At 38.2% G+C, this 23,007-nt stretch overlaps 1 protein-coding gene across 1 annotated transcript in view; it reads right to left on the minus strand.

Moving 5' to 3' along the window:
* The window catches only part of SLC8B1 (solute carrier family 8 member B1), a 194,473-nt gene extending 171,466 nt beyond the window's left edge, over positions 1 to 23,007 (minus strand). The window contains exon 1 of the mRNA XM_053699835.1: positions 22,957 to 23,007. The gene's annotated coding sequence lies outside the window, so the exon portion shown is untranslated. The remainder of the gene's footprint in view (positions 1 to 22,956) is intronic.

Below are 23,007 nucleotides of genomic sequence, written 5' to 3' on the forward strand. Positions count from 1 at the left end.
TGGTTAAAGGGCGACAGGTGGTGTCAGATATAGAGCAGAGGTAGGAAAATACCAGGTCGATGGAGTGTCCATCACGGTGAGTCGGGAATAGGGTGGATTGTGAGAGACCGAAGGAGGAAGTGAGTGAAAGAAGTTTAGAGGCAGCAGGGGCAGATGGGTTGTCAATGGGAATGTTGAAGTCCCCAAGAATTAGGGTTGATATATTTGAAGAGAGAAAGTGAGGAAGCCAGGCAGCGAAGTTGTCAAAGAATTGGGAGGTTGGTCCAGGTGGGCGATAGATGACTGCCACTTTGAGGGAGAGGGGGGAGAACAGGCGAATACAGTGGACTTCAAAGGAGGAGAAGGAAAGAGATGGGATTGGAGGTAGGTATTGATGAGTGCAGGAGGGGGAGAGCAGGATGCCAACACTGCCGCCACGTTTCTCACCTGGCCTAGGGGTATGGCTAAAGTGAAGACCACCGTGTGTGAGAGCAGCAATGGAAACAGTGTCAGAAGGAGATAGCCAGGTTTCTGTAATTGCTAAAAGGGTGAAAGCATTTGATATAAACAGGTCATGAATGGCTGTAAGTTTGTTGCAGACAGAGCGAGAGTTCCATAGTGCACAGGTGAAAGGAGTGTATGCGTGTGGGATGCATTGGATGGAAATGAGGTTATGTGTGTTGCTTTTATTAAAGTTTCTATATGGAGTGCGGAATCTGAATCATGAAAATTTAAATTTGACCTGAGTGTCCCTTTAAGTACTTTAATGCAGTTACGGACATCTTCAGATGACTGTTCAGGAAGCATCGGAGATAGAAAAAGAATCACACCAAAAGGATGCTGCCATAGCCACATAAGTGACTGTGATTGCTGGTCTGATTGAGAAAATAATTTTCTTAGTAAAGACTCTGATTTTCAGTCCATTGGATCCTTAAATGAGGAACTACCCTCCATGGTAATAGTTGTACTTTTTCATAGAGTTGAAATACCAGTTCAGGGTCAATTGAGGAGATTACAACCTCAGAGGAGTCAGCAAAGGAGTCTTCAGAGTCAGAGGACTGTAAAGTAGGTGGTAACAGAGCTAAATGCTCAGTTTCCTGAGAGTGACAGGTAGTATGAGACACATTCTCATATTTACGTTTGTGCTTCTTTGGTCTGGGAATTGCAGCTAACAGCTCTGTCATAGTCTTTTGTAAAGCATTTTTAAACTTAGGTGAAAAATCAGTGTTATTCTCTTAAATCATTTAGGTAGGCATGGGCACTAGAGGTCTGCCAGGCAAACTGACAGAATTACAGCTTGAAAACTGGAAAAGTAGGACACAGTGAAAACATAGTTGATTAATCTGGTTCACAGGAACAGTTTTGCAAAACAGGGAAAATTAAAAGCATTTGTATCCCGAGCTGTAGTAAATTCCCTGGAGGTCCCCTCTAATGGGTCAGACATATTTATTGGGGGTATATAAAAGTAAAACTGTGAATACTAAAGTATAGATTAAATGTACAGTACATAAACAGAAAAAAAACAAACAATTGTATCAATGACAATACAAGAAACAGCCCTTAAATACACCAATTAACCCTTTATAAAGGTAGAAAAGTAGGCCCAAAAATGTTTTAAACACACAAAAGTTTGTGAACAATTCCCATCCACTTAGTAGCTCTTATGAGAGTACTCACGAGCTTCTGGATAAGGAAGGGTTAAAAGGCTAAAGGGTGCCTCAGAGAAAATTTTTGTTGTTTCCAAAAACAATTAAAAAATACAATTTCTGTGGTAAAAAAAAATATAATAGAACTGCTAAGGGTAGTGTGGAGAGTGATATTGGAAAATTTGGAGCTCAAATATGTTTTTGTGTTAAACACATAGGTAAAGTACCCAGTGTATGAGCTGAAAACCCCCAGACTATATGGTATCTATAGAATAGGATACCAGTGATAGTGAATGGGCTATATGTGGTGTCTGAGTCACTTACCTTGACTGCAGAACCCCTCCACAGATCTTACCAACTTGCTGAGGCCTTTCTCCCTCACAGAAAATGCTGATGCAATATAGAGCTCATCCAAGGCAAGTATAAATACTACAGAGCATATGATTGGATATACATGTAAGCCCTTTGGTGGAGGGATGGGGTCCCCACAATGCCAAAGGGCAGTTATGGCTGAGAGATTTCCCCATGAGGGTACTGACATTGCCATAAAAGAGGTAATCCTCAACCCTTGTTTCAGTAACCATTTCCAATCTTCTAGTGAAACTAAAAAAAAAGAGGGGGTAGGGTCAAGTCTGAGCTCCAAATAGAACATAACATATCAAAATCTTTATAGCAGAGCACTTCACTCAACCTCTCACCTCAGAGGCCAAGAACTAACTGGAGAGAGTAGAGTTGGGAAGGATTAAAAGCTCTTATAGGGGTTCTTGACCTCCACCTGCTGGCAGGAAGTATATCCCACATGTTATGGACACCCATGGACTCTCCTCATTATACGAAAGAAAAATATGCTTACCTGATAAATTTATTTTTTGGTGGTGAGAGTCCACAAGCTTTGACATATGGGATTAGACTCCACTCCATCAGGGAGGCAGGAAAAAAAATACCCAACACACCAAGAACTATAATCCCTCCCACTTCCAAATTTCCTTCAGTCTACTACATTGCCAAGAATAAAATAGAAAACAGAAAAGCAGGAAGAACAAAACAGAGTAAATTAAGTGCATGCTAGAACAGTCGACTAAGAAAAAAATAAATAGGGAGTGCCGTGTGGACTCTCACCACCCAATGAAAGAAAACAAAATGCATGCTGATAAATTCATTGCTTTCATGGTGGTGAGAGTCAACAAGGAACTCCCTATTTATTATCTTAGTAGATAAAGATAAAACTTCAAGGCTCTGACAATATCTACGTAATGTAAAAGTCTTTTTATAGTACTTTTGGGAGAAGGACACAAAGAGGGAACCACACTCTTGTTTAATATCCTGATAAAAAAAAAAAAAAAAACCACCGGTAAGAAATTATGAGTCCTTAGAACTGCCTTGTCCTGATGCAAAACAAGAAAAGGAGCCTTACAAGACAATGCTGAAAGTTCCAAAACTCTTCTAGCTGAAGAAATAGCCAAAAGAAACAAAACCTGAATGTCCATTATGTATAAGTTCGAAAGGATGAACCTGCAGAGCTCTCAAAACTAAATTGAGATTCCAAGGAGGAGAAGTTGGTTTAACAAATAGGCTAATCCAAACAAGAGCCTGAACAAAGGATACAATTTTACCCAATATTAAAGCACAAATTAGCTTATTTTAAAAAATTTAACATTTTTATTGGACAAATTATCATGAAATACATTTATATTAAATTATGAAATTAAAGGGACAATCTAGTCAAAATTAAACTTTCACAGAGGTTAAAAGTATATTAAAAGGGACACTGAACCCATATTTTTAATTTTGTGATTCAGATAGAGCATACAATTTTAAGCAACTTTCTAATTTACTTCTATTATAATTTTTATTTTGATCTCTTGCTATCTTTATTTGAAAAAGGCATCAAAGCTATTTTTTGGTTCAGACCCTGGACAGCACTTGTTTATTGGTGGATGAATTTATCCACCAATCAGCAAGAACAACCCAGGTTGTTCACCAAAAATGGTCCGGCATCTAAACTTACATGCTTGCATTTCAAATAAAGATACAAAGAGAATGAAGAAAATTTGATAATAGGAGTAAATTAGAAAGTTGCTTAAAACTGCATGCTCTATCTGAATCAAGAAAGAAAAAAATTGGGTTCAATGACCATTTAATATAACTGTGCTGGTTATGCAAAACTGGGGAATGGGTAATAAAGGGATTATCTATATTTTTAAACAATAAAAAATGTCTGAAGTAGACTGTCCCTTTAATTTGTGCTTTGGATAGCCGAAAAGTAAATTTATGCTTACCTGATAAATTAATTTCTTCTATGGTACGACGAGTCCATGGATTCATCCTTTACTTGTGGGATATTATCCTCCTTCTAACAGGAAGTGGTAATGAGCACCACAGCAGTTGTCTATATAGCTCCTCCCTTAGCTCCACCCCCCAGTCATTCGACCGAAGGTACAGGAAGAAAAATGAGAAACTAAAAAGGTGCAGAGGTGACTAAAGTTTAAAATAAAAAAATATAATCTGTCTTAAAATGATAGGGCGGGCCGTGGACTTGTCGTACCATAGAAGAAATTCATTTATCAGGTAAGCATAAATTTACTTTTCTTCTATAAGGTACGACGACGAGTCCACGGATTCATCCTTTACTTGTGGGATACAATACCAAAGCTACAGGACACGGATGAACGGGAGGGACAAGACAGATGGGTAAACAGAAGGCACCACTGCTTGAAGAACCTTTCTCCCAAAAATAGCCTCCGAAGAAGCAAAAGTATCAAATTTGGAAAATTTGGAAAAGGTATAAAGCGAAGACCAAGTCGCAGCCTTACAAATCTGTTCAACAGAAGCATAATTTTTAAAGCCCATGTGTAGGGCCTCCGCTTTAGTAGAGTGAGCTATAATCCTTTCAGGAGGCTGCTGTCCAGCGGATGATGCTTTTCAGCCAAAAAGAAAGAGAGGTAGCCATAGCTTTTTTGACCTCTAGCGTTTTCCAGAACAGACAACAAACAAAAGAAGATGTTTGACGGAAATCTTTGGTTGCTTGCAATTAAAACTTCAAAGCACGAACCACGTCCAAGTTGTGCAACAGATGCTCCTTCTTAGAGGAAGGATTAGGACACAGAGAAGGAACAACAATTTCCTGATTGATATTCCTATTAGTATCAACCCTAGGAAGGAATCCAGGTTTGGTACGCAAAACCACCTTATCAGCATAGAAAACAAGATAAGGCGAGTCGCATTGCAATACAGATAGTTCAGAAACTCTTCGAGCCGAAGAGATAGAGACTAAAACAGAACTTTCCAAGATAGAAGCTTAATATCTATGGAATGCATAGGTTCAAACAGAACACCTTGAAGAACTTTAAGAACTAAACATAGAAACATAGATATTGACGGCAAATAAGAGCCATAGGCCCAGCAAGTCTGCCCGACCTTACCTAACAGTATAAACTTATCTAGTCGTAGGATAGGCTTTTGCTTGTCCCATGTATTTTTAAAGTCCCCCACAGTGTTTGTTGCCACTACCTCTTGAGGAAGTTTATTCCATAAATCAATCACTCTTTCTGTAAAGAAGTGCTTCCTCAAATTACTCCTGAATCTACTACCCTTTAGCTTGAGCTCATGACCCCTTGTTCTTGAATTTTCCATTTTATGTAAAATACCCACAGCCTCAGTTTTACTAAACCCTTTAATGTACTTGAAAGTTGCTATCATATCACCTCTTTCCCTTCTCTCCTCTAAGCTATAAATATTTAGGTCATTGAGCCTATCCTGGTAAGTTTTATTTTTTAGACCATGTACCATTTTGGTAGCCCTCCTTTGCACAGATTCAAGTTTGTTAATATCCTTCTGAAGATATAGCCTCCAGAACTGCACACAATACTCAAGATGAGGCCTAACTAATGATCTATAAAGTGGCATAAGAACCTTACTATTTCTGCTGCAAATACCTCTACCAATACATCCAAGCATTCTGCTAGCCTTACTCGCTGCATTACTACATTGTTTACTAAGTTTTAAATCATCTGAAATAATAATTCCCAAGTCCTGTTCCTCATCTGTAATAGTCAGTAAAGTGTCATTGAGTCTGTAATTAACATTTGGATTTTTCTTCCCTAAATGCATTATTTTACACTTTGCTGTGTTAAACTTTAGATCCCAGTCGTTTGTCCAATCCTCCAATTGTTGTATATCACTTCTCATTTTGTCTACCCCCCCTGGAACATCCACTCTGTAACTAAATTCAAACTCCATGGCGGAGCAACAGGTTTAAACACAGGCTTGATTCTAACTAAAGCCTGACAGAATGACTGAACGTCTGGAACATCTGCCAGACGCTTGTGCAGTAGAATTGATAAAGCAGATATCTGTCCCTTTAAGGAACTAGCTGATAGCCCCTTCTCCAATCCTTCTTGGAGAAAGGACAAAATCCTAGGAATCCTGATCTTACTCCATGAGTAGCCTTTGGATTCACACCAATAAAGATATTTACGCCATATCATATGATAAATGTTCCTAGTGACAGGCTTTCGAGCCTGAATCAAGGTATCTATGACCAACTCAGAGAAACCCCGCTTGGATAAAATCAAGCGTTCAATCTCCAAGCAGTCAGCCGCAGAGAAACTAGATTTGGATGCTGGAACGGACCTTGAATCAGAAGGTCCTGTCTCAGTGGCAGAGTCCATGGGGGAAGAGATGACATGTCCACCAGGTCTGCATACCAAGTCCTGCGTGGCCACGCAGGTGCTATCAAAATCACTTAAGCTCTCTCCTGATAAATTCTAGCAATCAAACGAGGAAGGAGAGGAAATGGTGGAAACACATAAGCCAGGTTGAACGACCAGGGTACTGCTAGAGCATCTATCAGTACTGCCTGAGGATGCCTTGACCTGGACCCGTAACAAGAAGTTTGGGGTTCTGACGAGACGCCATCAGATCCAATTCTGGTGTGCCCCATTGCTGAATCAATTGTGCAAACACCTCCCACTCCCCCGGATGAAAAGTCTGACGACTTAGAAAATCCGCTTCCCAGTTCTCCACTCCTGGGATATAGATTGCTGATAGAAGGCAAGAGTGAGTCTTTGCCCATCGAATTATTTTGGTAACCTCTATCATCGCTAGAGAACTCTTTGTTCCCCCCTGATGATTGATATATGCTACAGTCGTGATATTGTCCAACTGGAATCTTATGAATCTGGCCGAAGCCAGCTGAGGCCACGCCTGAAGCGCGTTGAATATCGCTCACAGTTCAAGAATATTTATCGGGAGGAGAGCCTCCTCCTGAGTCCACAAACCCTGAGCTTTTAGGGAATTCCAGACTGCACCCCACCCCAATAGGCTGGCGACCCACGCTGGCCTGCGGAAACACATTCCCTGGGACAGATGATCCTGTGACAACCACCAAAGAAGAGAGTCTCTGGTCTCTTGATCCAGATTTATCTGAGGAGATAAATCTGCATAATCCCCATTCCACTGTTCGAGCATGCATAGTTGCAGTGGTCTGAGATGCAAGCGAGCAAACGGCACTATGTCCATTGCCGCTACCATCAGTCCGATTACCTCCATACACTGAGCCACTGACGGCCGAGGAATGGAATGAAGAGCGCGGCAGGTGGTTAAAATCTTTGATCTCCTGACCTCCGTCAGAAAATTTTTCATGTCCACCGAATCTATCAGAGTTCCCAGGAATGGAACTCTTGTGAGAGGGATAAGTGAACTCTTTTTTACGTTCACCTACCCGTGAGATCTGAGAAAAGCCAACACGATGTCCGTGTGAGACTTGGCTAGTTGGTAAGTCGACGCCTGAATTAAGATATCGTCCATATAAGGCGCCACTGCTATGCCCCGCGGCCTTAGAACCGCCAGAAGGGACCCTAGCACCTTTGTGAAAATTCTGGGAGCTGTGGCCAACCCGAAGGGAAGAACCACAAACTGGTAATGCCTGTCCAGAAAGGCGAACCTGAGGAACTGGTGATGATCTTTGTGGATAGGGATGTGTAGATACGCATCCTTTAAGCCCACGGTGGTCATATATTGACCCTCCTGGATCATTGGTAAAATAGTCCGAATGGTCTCCATCTTGAAGGATGGGACTCTGAGGAATTTGTTTAGGATCTTGAGATCTAAAATTGGTCTGAAGGTTCCCTCTTTTTTGGGAACCACAAACAGATTGGAGTAAAACCCCTGCCCCAGTTCTGCTTTCGGAACTGGGCGGATCACTCCCATGATATATAGGTCTTCTACACAGCGTAAGAACGCCTCTCTTTTTGTCTGGTTTGCAGACAATTGAGAAAGATGGAATCTCCCCCTTGGAGGAGAATCTTTGAAATCCAGAAAATACCCCTGGGTTACGATTTCTAAAGCCCAGGAGTCCTGAACTTCTCTTGCCCAAGCCTGAGCAAAGAGAGAAAGTCTGCCCCCTACTAGATCCGATCCCGGATCTGGGGCTACCCCTTCATGCTGTCTTGGTGGCAGCAGCGGACTTCTTGGCCTGTTTGCCTTTGTTCCAAGTCTGGTTAGGTCTCCAGACTGACTTGGATTGAGCAAAATTCCCCTCTTGTTTAGCAGCAGGGGAAGAGGTAGAGGGACCACCTTTGAAGTTTTGAAATTATTTTGTTTGGTCCTCATCTTATTTGTCTTATCCTGAGGAAGGGCATGGCCTTTCCAACCAGTGATGTCTGAAATTATCTCTTTCAGTTCAGGCCCGAATACGGTCTTACCTTTGAAAGGAATGGCTAAAAGCTTTTGATGACACATCAGCAGACCAGGACTTAAGCCATAAAGCTCTACTCGCTAAAATGGCAAAACATGAATTCTTTGCCGCTAATTTAGCCAGTTGAAAAGCGGCATCTGTAATGAAAGAATTAGCTAGCTTGAGAGCCCTAATTCTATCCAGAATATCATCTAATGGGGTCTCAACCTGAAGAGCCTCCTCCAGAGCCTCGAACCAAAAGGCGCTGCAGTAGTTACAGGAACAATGCATAGGTTGGAGAAGAAAACCCTGATGAACAAATATTTTCTTTAGGAGACCCTCTAATTTTTTATCCATAGGATCTTTGAAAGCACAACTGTCCTCAATAGGTATAGTTGTACGCTTAGCCAGAGTAGAAATAGCTCCCTCCACCTTAGGGACCGTCTGCCACGAGTCCCACATGGTGTCTGATATGGGAAACATTTTCTTAAAAGTAGAAGGGGGAGCGAACAGAATACTTGGTCTATCCCACTCCTTAGTAACAATGTCCGAAATCCTCTTAGGGACCGGAAAAACATCAGTGTAGGCAGGAACCTCTGTCCATTTTACACAATTTCTCTGGAACTACAATAGAGTCACAATCATCCAGAGTCGCTAAAACCTCCTTGAGCAACAAGCGGAGGTGTTCTAGTTTAAATTTAAAAGCCGTCATATCTGAGACTGTCTCAGGGAACATCTTTCCTGAATCAGAAACCTCTCCCTCAGACAGCAAATCCCTCACCCCCAACTCAGAACATTGTGAGGGTACATCGGATATGGCTAATAAAGCGTCAGAGGGCTCAGCATTTACTCTCACACCAGACCTACTGTGCTTCCCCTGCAAACCAGGCAGCTTAGATAAAACCTCTGTGAGGGTAGTATTCATAACTGCGGCCATATCTTGCAGGGTGAAAGAATTAGACGCACTAGAAGTACTTGGCGTCGCTTGTGCGGGGCGTTAATGGTTGTGACACTTGGGGAGAATTAGATGGCATAACCTGATTCCGTTCTGACTGAGAATCATCCTGCGACATACTTTTAGTAGCTAAAATATGTTCTTTGCAATTTATTGACCTTTCAGTGCATGAGGGACACATTCTAAGTGGGGGTTCCACAATGGCTTCTAAACATATTGAACAATGACTTTCCTCAATGTCAGACATGTTGAACAGGCTAGTAATGACTACAAACAAGCTTGAAAAACACTTTATTTAGTGAAAAAAACAACAATCTTAAAAAAAATGGTACTGCGCCTTTAAGAGAAAAAAAGCATACATGTTCTGCAAAACTGCTTTAAAATACACCAAACTTTCCAAATTTTTGATAGCAGACTCAATCTATGTAGTTAAGTTTGCCCCAAAAGAAAATAAAACATTTAACCCTTTAATGTGCAAACCGGATTGAAATAAGGCCTAAATCCAGAAAAAACACCCCCAGCACCTTGCCACAGCCCTGCTGTGGCGCCTACCTGCCCTCAGGGATTGTAAATATGGGGTTAAAGCTTCGATTTGGCCCAAAACATCCACAAGGGCCCTCAGGAGTTGAAGCTTGCTGAGTGAAAACAACTGCGCATCTGAGGCGTGAAAATAGGCCCCCGCCCATCTCACTCGATGTCTCTACAGCCTCAAAGAACCGCACCAGAACGGTTTTAAACTAGCCATGAGTTCTGAGACCCAAAAAATAAGCCAAGTGTACCCTCAAAAAAGTTGCCAAAAAAACGTTATTGCCCAAAAAAAACGTTAACAGCACTCCCAGTTCACAAAACGTTTGCCACAAACATTCAAAAAACTCTGTGTCAACCATTTTTTAATTAGCCCCTTATGCAAGCTTAGTAATGCCTTTCTATAGCTCTTAGGATTACTGCTTACCCTTACCCTCATGGGGATACTGTCAGCCTTTCTGAAATACACAGTCTCTCCAGAAAAAATGACTGAACATACCTCACTGCTATATAGCATGAAAACGTTCCTCACACTGAAGTTTCTTGTAACCCTCAGCTTCTGTGGGAACTGCACTGGATCTTAGTTACAAATGCTAAGATCATCATCCTCCAGGCAGAATTCTTCATCCATCTGCTGCCTGAGAGTAAATAGTACACACCGGTACCATTTAAAAAAAAAACTCTTGCTTGAAGAAATTAAAAACTAATATTTTATATCCTCTTTCACTTTACCCTTCCTAGTATTTAGAGTAGGCAAAGAGAATGACTGGGGGTGGAGCTAAAGGAGGAGCTATATAGACAGCTCTGCTGTGGTGCTCTTTGCCACTTCCTGTTAGCAGGAGGATAATATCCCACAAGTAAAGGATTAATCCGTAGACTCGTCGTACCTTATAGAAGAAAATAATATATTAGAAAATATTACACCGCTCCAACCCGGAGACAGACCTAACAATACTTTAATGCAATCAACAAATGCAAGTAGGTAGCTTACTTTAAAGGGACAGTCTAGGCCAAAATAAACTTTCATGATTCAGATAGAGCATGTAATTTTAAACAATTTTTCAATTTACTTTTATCACCAATTTTGCTTTGTTCTCTTGGTATTCTTAGTTGAAAGCTTAACCTAGGAGGTTCATATGCTAATTTCTTAGACTCTTTCAGATTGCATTTTAACAGTTTTTCACCACTAGAGGGTGTTAGTTCACATATTTCATATAGATAACACTGTGCTCGTGCACGTGAAGTAATCTGGGAGCAGGCACTGATTGGCTAGACTGCAAGTCTGTCAAAAGAACTAAAAAAAGGGGCAGTTTGCAGAGGCTTAGATACAAGATATTCACAGAGGTTAAAAGTATATTATTATAACTGTGTTGGTTATGCAAAACTGGGAAATGGGTAATAAAGGGATTATCTATCTTTTAAAACAATAAAAATTTTGGTGTAGACTGTCCCTTTAACAGAGACAACCTTGTGAGGATATTTATATGCATTGAAATGCTTGGTTACACTAGATGAGCTTAAAGGGACAGTACACTGTAAAATTGTTTGTATATTAATGTATTATCAATGACTTGTTATATCAGCTGTCGAGTATAAAATGTATGAGAAATTGCATTTTCAGGTTTATTTGTGTATATGAAATAGTTGAGTTTGTGCTTTGAAACCATAGCCTATTACAATGGGTTGAGCTTCAGGTAGTATCTTATCTCATTATGTTATCACTTTGTGTACACACACTTGCTTCCTTGTCTTATATTTGTCTGGAAAACTAAAGCTCAATACATAGAGAGAACAATACTTAAGTATTACTTAACTATTCTGCACCCCGCTGTGAGTTTAATTTCTTCTGCTGGCTGTGTTTACTTAGGCTATTCAATAGCTGAGAATCCAGTATCACAACTTTCAGCATAGGTTGGGAAACTACAAGCTAAATCAGCTTTCAGCAAACACTTTAGCATGTTTTCAAAATAGATAAGAGAATTGAGACCTAATGTACACAATGCATGGACTGAGGATATGGGTGGTGCCAAAAATCCAAAGCATACTTACTCTTCAGGATCAGATGTCTGACTGCATCTTATTTAACTTTTTGTTAGGCAGCCTTTATTGCCTGCCCATGTTCAGTGTTCTAGTCAAGGAATTCTCAAGCACTGCGTCAGGCACCCAGGAGTGTCACACTGCTGTGGTTAAGAGTAAAATGTTTTTTAAATGGTATTTTTGTTATCTTAAAAGGTTTTTATTGATGCAAATTCGACAACCTAGCTGAGCACACTGGTTATGGTACTTAGTATCTTATGTGGAGCCTCTTTGTACACCAAGAGTTACTCAGGATCTGTGCAGCGGTTTGCACACATTGGAGACGTGTTACATAGATGTCTCGTGTGGGCTCAGTTGTTAATTGCTCCATTATTGGATTACTTTTTCCAGTGCCAGCATAAGGGCTTAATGGGCCTGGAGCTTAAGATTTTGAAATAAACAAACACTCTATACACAAACATATTTATACATACACACACACTGATGCATACACACACCCACACAGACTCATACACACAAACACACACACTGACGCATACACACAGATGCATACACACAAACACACACAACAGTAAGGTAATTGCCACAAAATGATTTCATCTCCCTACAAAGTGGATATAAAATATTTATAGTATGATAGTATTCCCTAATTTTAACTATGTCAACTGATATTCAGACTTTACAGCCATTCTTGGAAGCTGAATAATTGTCTAGAACAATTAAACAATATATATATATATATATATATATATATATATATATATATATATATATATATATATATATATATATTTTTTTATTTTTTTTTTATTGAGGTTCATAAATAAGTTCATATTCAGCATATCTCAATACAGTACTTCTGCACAGTTACACCTAGGGTTCCCAGGTGTCCGGTATTAGACCAGACAGTCCGGTATTCTAGAATTCTGTCCGGTAAAGTTTATAGAAGAAACCCGGACAGCATTTAAAGGGATAATCTAGTCAGAAATAAACATTTATGATTCAGATAGAGCAGGCAATTTTAAGCACATTTCTAATTTACTCCTATTAACAATTTTTCTTTGTTCTCTTGGTACCTTTATTTAAAAAAGCTGGAAAGTAATTTTAAGAGCCAGCCCATTTTTGGCTCCGCACCAGGGTAGCGCTTGCTGATTGGATAGCTACATTTAGCAACCAATCAGCAAGTGCTACCCAGGTGCTGAACGAAAAATTGGCCAGCTTCTAAGCTTAGATTCCTGCTTTTTTAAATGAAGATACCACGAGAATGAAGAAAAATTTATAATAGGAGTAAATTAGAAATTTACTTAAAATTGCATGCTCTATCTGAATCACAAAAGTTTATTTTTGACTATACTATCCCTTTAAATGACTTTCCGTTTTTTGTTTCACAGTGTGGTGCAGTACTTAACACCACCACACATCCTACGGGGGCGCTGCTACCTCGATTGAGCTACAGAAACTCCTAAGAAATGGGAGCTGAAAGAAGTGCATTAAGGGAGTTGTAGTTTTATAGCAGTGTTGGCAAAGCGCTTCACAGAGCTGTATCTCAGAAAGTAAGAGTAAGTGTGTTATTGCTATCAAATAGAAACGTGTTTGCAGTTTGAAATTTTACAGTGTGTATTAATTTTCTTACTAGCAATAAATTTTGTTTTTACTTGTGCTGATGATGGGGTCAGACTTGTTTGCCTCTGTATAGTTCTGGTCAAGCAACTTTCAGTACTCAGTATTGGACACTATCTGGGAATACGCACCCCTGTACGCCTCAGCTTTAATAAATCTAGCCCTAAGTAGGTGACATGCCAGAAGGGACAGAGCTTCTAACAAGTTTGCAATATATGGTTCTGATCTGGGAGAAAATGTAGCCTCTGTTATTGGTAAAAAATGCAAACAAAAACAAGCAGCAAACTTCATCATTAAGATAATGGTGGTGCAGGTAGTAGGAAGAATTCACTGCTAGGATCACAAAGTTAGCAGGGAGTTAAAGTTTGTGGTTTCTGGAGGTTGTGAAATGGCCAGATTACATTTAATTAAACTGCTTCAGGGAGATAATAGCAGGAATAGAACTGGTGGCAAGAGTTTGAAAGAGGTATTTTTTTAATGGCTAGTTTGAAAGGCTCAACAGCAGGTCAGGAATGGATAACGTAACGTCCAGTGCATGTAGAAATTAAAGGGACAGTCTAGGCCAAAATAAACTTTCATGATTCAGATAGAGCATGTAATTTTAAACAATTTTCCAATTTACTTTTATCACCAATTTTGCTTTGTTCTCTTGGTATTCTTAGTTGAAAGCTTAAACTAGGAGGTTCATATGCTAATTTCTTAGACCTTGAAGGCCACCTCTTTTCAGAATGCATTTTAACAGTTTTTCACCACTAGAGGGTGTTAGTTCACATATTTCCTATAGATAACACTGTGCTCATGCACGTAAAGTTATCTGGGAGCAGGCACTGATTGGCTAGACTGCAAGTCTGTCAAAAGAACTGTAATAAGGGGGCAGTTTGCAGAGGCTTAGATACAAGATAATCACAGAGGTTAAATATATATAAGGTGCACTCCATAAAACTACCGTGGTGCTGCATATAAATAAATAGGATATCCAGTTTACCTCAAAATAGAGAAAAAACAGATGCTGCACTCACCGGTCTTGTAGCAAACAAATCCTTTAATGCAGTGTTAAAAGTCCATCCAACAAACACAAATTAACTTCATCAATGGGTGTGTTATAGTTCCCCAGCAAACGATCCTTTGTGTATATATATATACACAGCTATTGCTTCCATTAATATTAAATTTATCTTGGAAGGTTTTTGTTTCTTCTGCTCTGTGAGTTTTCGGAACTCTCTGCATTGCAGTGTGATTTACCTTACCTTATTTTTCATGCTAATAAGGCGGTTCTTCGTACTAGGTTGGGTTTTCTTCCCAAAGTGGTTTCAGATAGAAATATTAATCAGGAAATTGTTGTTCCTTCCCTATGTCCTCCTAATCCTTATTTTCATAAGGAACGTTTGTTGCACAACCTGGATGTTGTCCATGCTCTAAATTTCTATCTACAGACGACTAAGGCCTTTCGCCAGTCTTCTGCCCCGTTTGTTTTCTCTGGATAGAGTACAGGTCAGAAAGCGACTACTACTTTTCTTTTTCTCTGGTTAAGAAGTAGAATTAGTTTTGCTTATGTTGGTCAGCAGCCTCTTGAGAGAATTGCAGCTCATTCCACGAGGGCTGTCTCCTCTTCCTGGGCTTTTAAAATGAAGCTTCTGTGGAACAGATTTGCAAGGCTGCAACTTGGTCCTCTCTGCACACTTTTTCCAAATTTTATACTTTTGCATCGGCTGAGGTCTCTTGAGAGAAAGGTTCACAAGCGGTGGTGCCTTCTGTTTAGGTCTGCCTGTCTTGTTCTCCCTCCCTAGTCATCGTTGTTTTCTATCTTGGGTATTGGTTCCCACTAGTAATTCTTATAAAAATTAAAAATAAAAATTATGCTTACCTGATAAATTTATTTATTTCCGGATATGGTCAGTCCACGACCCCACCCATTTTTTTGTAAGACAGTTATTTTTGACTAAACCTCAGGCACTTCTACACCTTTGTGTTATTCCTTTTTCCATTTCCCTTTGGTCGAATGACTGGGAATTATGGGTAGGGGAGTGATACTTAACAGCTTTGCTGTGGTGCTCTTTGCCTCCTTCTACTGGCCAGGAGTGATATTCCCACTAGTAATTGATGACGTCGTGGACTCACTCTATCTGGAAAGAAATTTATCAGGTAAGCATAAATTTATTTTACTGTGCTAACCCAGCAACAAATGTCCTGTGGTCCAGTAGATGAGCTCATTCTAGTTACCTAGAACCAACTCACAATCTTACTGTAGGAATAGTCCCATCGAAACCTGTGCAGCCTAGTGAAAAGCTCCCTCAGGATAATTAATTACTCTCACTGCCTATAGTACTCCCCTACACCCATCTGCATTATTCTCAGTCGTCTGAGGGGGATAACTGGTCTGACAACAGTTTGGGCACGCCTTTCAATAGAGATATATCAGCACCTCACAAATTTACTTTTCTCCTGCGAAGGCAAAAATCTATATAAAAATAGTTGTGTATAAAACGTTTACAACGTGGTTTCTTGTCTCTCTGACAATGAAGGAAAATAATACCAGTCTTATAAAGTACATAACAGCTGTGGGCTTATTTAACCCCATCCCGCCTGTACTTATTTGTCTACAGCAGAACAAAGTTCCGATGTAAACAAATAAGTTTAAAATTTAAACCAATGATGGGATCCAGTCCACAACAGGCTGTTCTCTTAAAACAGCACTTTGCTTTGGATGCATTGTGTACATTTTCCTTAACACAGTGCAGCCACAGTGAAGCACTGTTTGAAGAAAACAGTCAGAAATTGGGGTAGCACTGCAAAGCTGCAGTGCATCGATTGATGACCTGCCTCAATATAATATATTAAACTATAAAAAATGCTTTATTCTCCAGTTAACCAGCGTATTGCAGTTGAGCTGGTGCTTTAGTATTAATACTTAAATTAACATTGTATTTAATTTCAAAATGAGCTGCCGACATTTTTTGACTAAAAAAATGTCATTACAGAAAAAAAAAAAAATTCTGCCTCTGGGATCCCTGACTAGTAAACAATAGTAATATTTTCATGTAAATAAAAATGGTGGTGGTGGGGGGGGGGGGGGGGAAACACCCATGGGGGTCTTGGAGACTTTAAAGCAGGACACAAGGGCTTAATTTTAAGGCTCCCTTGTGTCTGAGCTTGTCTAGCCCTATAGACCTATAGACTAGTTGCTTTTTAATTATTGTCTTTATTGTACACAAAGTTCTTTGGTGCAGCTCATTGAAGCTTTTTTGTTTTGTTAACAACAGAAATTGGCACTACAACCTGATAGACCTTTGCTCAGTGTGCTTTACGCTTTAAGCTATTTAAAGGGACAGTCTACAATAGAATTGTTATTGTTTTAAAAGATAGATAATCCCTTTATTACCCATTCTCCAGTTTTGCACAACCAACACTTTTTAACTCTGTGATTACCTTGTATCTAAGAACCTTCTTCCAGCCCCCTGATCACATGACTGTGACTGTTTATTATCTATTGTCTTGCATTTAGCATTGTAATGTGCTAAATCTTTAATAACCCCCTGTGCCTGAACACAGTGTTATCTATATCAGTGATTTTTAACCTTTTTTTTGCTGTGGCACACTTTTTTACATTAAAAAATCCTGTGGCACACCACCATCCCAAAATTTAAAGAAAATCACACATTGTAGCCTAATACAGCATATATATAATATATATATATATATATATATATATATATATATATATATATATATATAATATATATATATATATAGATATACACACATATACACACACATACATACTGTATGTATTGTGCTGTTATGCCATGCCTCCTACAAACTACCCCTGCACTGGGAGTAAAAAACAAGCTAAGTTTAAAAAATATGTCACACTGTTGTCAGTCTGCCGTGGCACACCTGAGGATCTCTCACGGCACACTAGTGTGCCACGGCACACTGGTTGAAAAACACTGATCTATATGGTCCACGTGTACTTTTAATCTTTTTGTTGAAAAGGAATTTTAAAAGCATGTGATTAGAGGCAGCCTTCAAGGGCTTAGAAATTAGCATATGAGTCTGCCTAGGTTTAGCTTCAACTAAGAATACCAAGATAAAAAAACAAATTTGATGATAAAAGTAAAATTGGAAAGTTGATTAAAATTACAAGTCCTATCGGAATAATGAAAGTTTAATTTTGACTAGACTGTCCCTTTAACCTATCCTTCATTGGGAATTGATTCTGATATTTACAAGTTTTTCCAATTTGAGTCAGCACATTTAATAAAATGTATAAACAATTACTCATACAACTGTATCTAAAAGCAATTTCTTGGACAAGTTGTGAGCGTTCTGTACTGCAAGTCTTTTTAATTTTAAAAGATAAGGTGGTTTAACATGTTCCGCTAAATGTGACAATCTATAGGAATAGAGATTATCCCTTATTCCATAAAATGTAACAGGTAATATGCAGCTCCTTCAGAAAGACTCTGTTTATGTCCTGCAATGAACACCTGAGAATCTGTCATTGCAGAAGTTAAAACACACAGGATATTTCTTACAGGGTCAGGGAATATAAAGTCTAGAGTTTCCAACTGCTAAAAAAATAGAACATATTCTGCTATGTGCAGAACATTGTAATGTGAAATATTTACAGTAAATACACACTAACATTTTATTAAATATGAATATTGCATAAATATGATTTTCAGGTTTTCATTTACTTGACTGCTCTGGGCTCCCAATGCACTTATATGTGTATATGTCTGTAAATACATATATATATATATATATATATATATATATATATATTTATATTCCAGATGAACTCTGCACTCACTCCATATAAAACAACTGCCTGGGGTGCATCCAATGCCACAAAGTGCTAATCCAGAGTCCCGAAAATAAAGAGCACTCACCAGGGCTTAATATCATAAAGCAATCAAAGCTTTTATTTCACAAAGTAACGTTTCGAGGATTTTAACCCCGTCCTCAGACTTATATATTAGTGGATCACACTAATACAAACTGAGTTGCGCACACATACAGCAAATAATCACAAAAAAATAAAATAAATCACAAGTATCACAATTGAATTGTAAATAATATCCTGATAATGAATAAACTTTCAACTGAAAACTGCAATGTAGTCACTAGAGTTGAATATAACTAAAACTAGAACTATCCAGGCTACTGTACCTGGAATATAGAATGAGTGTAACACAATAGTAAACTTCAAATATAATAATAAAATATTTCAAAAAAGTCTTATCCTTCAGTTAATATTTCAGGAACAAATTTCAAGAGAGATGAATTCAGTACTGCTCGTCAAAAAGCACTTCAGGTTCTGATTGGGTGATGAGGTACAGCTGTGAATATCTAAAAAAAACAAGCGCATAGAGACACCTCTCATAGTGCAGATCAATTTGGTTTAATACAAACATATATAAAATACATAAAAACTTTTTAGGGTAATCGTTACTCACAAGTGAAACCTCAATCAAATGAGGGTAAGTTGAGGCAGTTGGATTTTCAAAGTGTCCCCACTTTTGACCGGTAAATCGCCAGGCTGTGGTCCCAGTCTCAAGTTTCCAGATCCTTTAGTTATCCCCGGTGAAGTAAGCAGACAGTCCTGTTCTGCTAGTCAGTGTAAAAATGTCACTTCTGAATTGACTAAATATCGCTCCATTTTAGAGCTATAAAGAACGCTGTGGATCTCCGTGAAGTACACAGAATCTCTCTTCAGCGTGTTTGTCGAGATTGACGTAAGGTGGGTTGTGGCCTTACGCGTTTCACGGTAAATAACCGTTTCATCAGAGGCTTGACGATATTTAGTCAATTCAGAAGTGACATTTTTACACAGACTAGCAGAACAGGACTGTCTGCTTACTTCACCGAGGATAACTAACGGATCTGGAAACTTGAGACTGGGACCACAGCCTGGCGATTTACCGGTCAAAAGTGGGGACACTTTGAAAATCCAACTGCCTCAACTTACCTCATTTGATTGAGGTTTCACTTGTGAGTAGGGATTACCCTAAAAAGTATTTATGTATTTCATATATGTTTGTATTAAACCAAATTGATCTGCACTATGAGAGGTGTCTCTATGCGCTTGTTTGTTTTTTTTAGATATTCACACATATATATATATATATATATATATATATTATATATATATACATACACACACACATACAGTATGTACACAAATTATACATGTATACTGTATATACACATACATAGAAATATTTAGACATGTATTTGTATGTACTATTATATAGTGGGAAAGAGAGCGAGCACAGAAGAGTATGTTACTGAATAAACTTAAAGGTTTTAATTTAAAAATGGCAAAGATTATTTTTTAAATGTTCAGGAGGCATATGACATAATTAAGGACTATGGATCTGAACACCAGCCTTACCCAGACAGAAAGGACACTTGCAGTGACACAAATGGAGAACCCCATATTCCCACACACACAAAAAATAAATATAATAAATGATTAATGAACCAACCTCCCCAAGAACTGAGTCCGACCCAAGTACGTTAGACAACAGCTTAATTTATAATGCTCCTAAATCATATTGTCCAGAAATCAAAATTTTCACTAAGTCTGCTGCTATCAATAAAGAATTCACTAATTTTAAACCAGATTTTTCCAAATGTATTTTTCTTGAACAAATTGTTCAAACTAATTTATACGCATAGCAATGCTTGTCCCAAAGATCACCAAAATATGTACCTAACAAATAGTATAGAATTAAAAAAACGACATGCAGTAGTCTCTGTTTCACATAAAGAACACAACATAAACAAGTCTCGAGTTAAAATTTGCCTTTCTAAATCTTTTTAAGGGCTTCGCCGTACCAACAAGACATCTTACAATATCTCACCTGAGCGGCAAAGGTTTTGAATATCAGGCCCTATGGCATTCTGCATAAGCCAACAATCAAATCATATTGGTCTACCCACCCTGTATTTTCATCTCCTCTCTTCCCATCAGTAATGCTCAGACAAAAAAATATGAAGAAATATTACACAGTTCTCTCCATTTTAATGACAATACACAGGGCCTACTCTTTGAATGATCCAGATTTTGACCTTCTGTATAAAATTAGACCACTAACTGAACATTTTAACATTATTTACAGAACTTTATACCCCATCTCAAAATATTTCCTGTTGGCAAGTCCCTGATGCTATTTAAAGACAGATTACAATTTTGTACGGTTGTGACACCCTGGCTTGTGAAACAATAGAAAGATATGTAAAAGTTTCACACTGCAGCTAGTGGCAAAAAAAAAAAAAAAAAAAAAAAAAAAAAAAAAAAAGGAATAATGAATGAGCTTTAAAGTGAAGGTAAACATTAACCCTACTGCCTCATGGCATTGGATAAACTTTTAAAAAGAGCTAGGCTTTAATTCAAATTTTTTATAGTTATTTATTTTCTCAAATTTTTACCTTTTTTACCGCTCCAACGATAAGCGCAGCTCTCCCCGCCCGCCATATTGTCTAATTGATTTAAAGATGACGATTCTTAAAACTAATCCTTGTTCCCCCCCCCCCCCCCAGGGTGTTAATTCCCTTTGCATAAACGTCACGGCTCGGGGGAAACATGGATTAGTTGTTTAAGAATAGTCATCTTAAAATCAATTAGACAATATGGTGGGCAGGAGAGCTGCACTTGTCGCCGCAGCGGTTAAAAAAATTAGAAAAAAAAAAATATTATAAAAAATTTGATGAATTAAACTCTGGCTCATTTTTTAAAAGTCTATCAAATGCCGCGAGGCAGTAGGGTTAAGTTTACCTTAAAAACAGTGGAAAATGTAAGGAGCACCTAAGATAAAAGGCCAGGCCGAGGAGGATATAAGCTTAAAAATATATAATAATATTTAATAATTAATAACACATATTAATAACATATATTATAAATGCAAAAAAGTACCTGGATCCATAGTACTAATAAAACAATAATACGGTAACAATGATATAATAATATAATGATATAATGGATCCAGGTACTTTTTTGCATTTATAATATATGTTATTAATATGTGTTATTAATTATTAAATATTATATATTTTTAGCTTATATCCTCCTCTGCCTGGCCTTTTATCCTAGGCGCTCCGTACATTTTCCACTGTTTTGTTACATTTTTATGGGTAACTAGAGACCCATTGTTATAGGAGCTTAGGTCTTGTGAGTTAGCGCTGTCGGATAGATATATCTTTGCTCACACTTAAGTTTACCTTCACTTTAAGTAGTGAACTGCTAGCTGTCAAATTTACTGACAAAAAAGCTGCCTTAATGTTGACAACTATTGACAGTGAAGGCACCAAAACAGTTTAGGCAAGAGGTGGAAAGACCCAGTAAATTGCAGGTTTTATTATGCAAATACAGTTTTCAATTACATCCTTTACAAAGAATCTGCACCTAACAATATGTGCTACCTAACTATAAAAAAAGAGGTAATAACTAGTCTATTATTTGAAAACACATCTTTGAGTCAGAAAATATTGTAAGATTGTCTGACAAGCATTGTGCTAGCTGTGTTCCCCCTACAAATAATGTGAGGTGCACAGAAATACTGCAGAGTTTGCTAAAAAAGGGAGTGAGAAAAGATTTGCGGTACCATGGTATATACCCATCAAAACTTGGTCTATGAATTGTAGACAGTTTTACAATATATCATACAGTTTTAAATTACAAAATCCAATTTAAAAAAAAAAAAAACATTTTTTAAATTCCCCGTGAATGCACATGCTGTTTGTAAATAAACACAGTGAGAGTACCAAAGTTTGTGAAGAAAAAAAAAAATTAAAAAAAAAAAAAAAAATCACATTTGGCATACAAAGTTGATGGCATGAAAAGCAAATAACTGGGCCTACATGTCTGGTATTCCTAAACACAGGGGATCATAAAGAAGGTTAAACTTTTATGACCATTTGTACTATGACTGCACAGGTTGTATGTAAATTATTTCAGTGAGGTTACCTAAAGGTTGTGAAAAAAGTTATTGATTTTTCTTAACATATTTGGCATACATAAGGTTAGCTGGTGGAAATAAAGCAAATGTATGGGCCTAGTTCAATACCATGTGTCGTCTGCTTCTATTATACAGGTGTACCTCAGAGATATTGCGGGTTCGGGTGCAAATATAGCAATAAAGTGAGTTACACTATTTTTTTTTTGTTTCCCAGTACACATAAAAGTTATATTTACACTATACTGTAGTGTAAAAAAAAAAAAAAAGCAAAAAAAAAAAGCTTTATTGCTAAAAAAAAATGCTAACTATCATCTGAGCCTTCAGTGAGTCATAATCTTTTTGCTGATGGTATGTGTATATGTGTTTCTATGTTGAAAATGGTGCCAACAAGCCTTGCTTGACACAGGGTTGCACAAACCTTCAATTTGTAAAAAGAGCAATAACTGCAAAGCACAATAAAATAAGGTATCTACAGGATATCAAAAAAAGAAGGCGCCACCATAGTGCACGATCAGTAGCTCAATCACGCATCTGCACAGATACTGCAATACTTACAAAATGAATGGCACTTGAGAAGTGCTACAAAGGCCTCCTGGACTCTTTAAA

The sequence above is a fragment of the Bombina bombina genome, chromosome 2 (genome assembly GCF_027579735.1).
Source record: "Bombina bombina isolate aBomBom1 chromosome 2, aBomBom1.pri, whole genome shotgun sequence".
Taxonomy (NCBI): domain Eukaryota; kingdom Metazoa; phylum Chordata; class Amphibia; order Anura; family Bombinatoridae; genus Bombina; species Bombina bombina.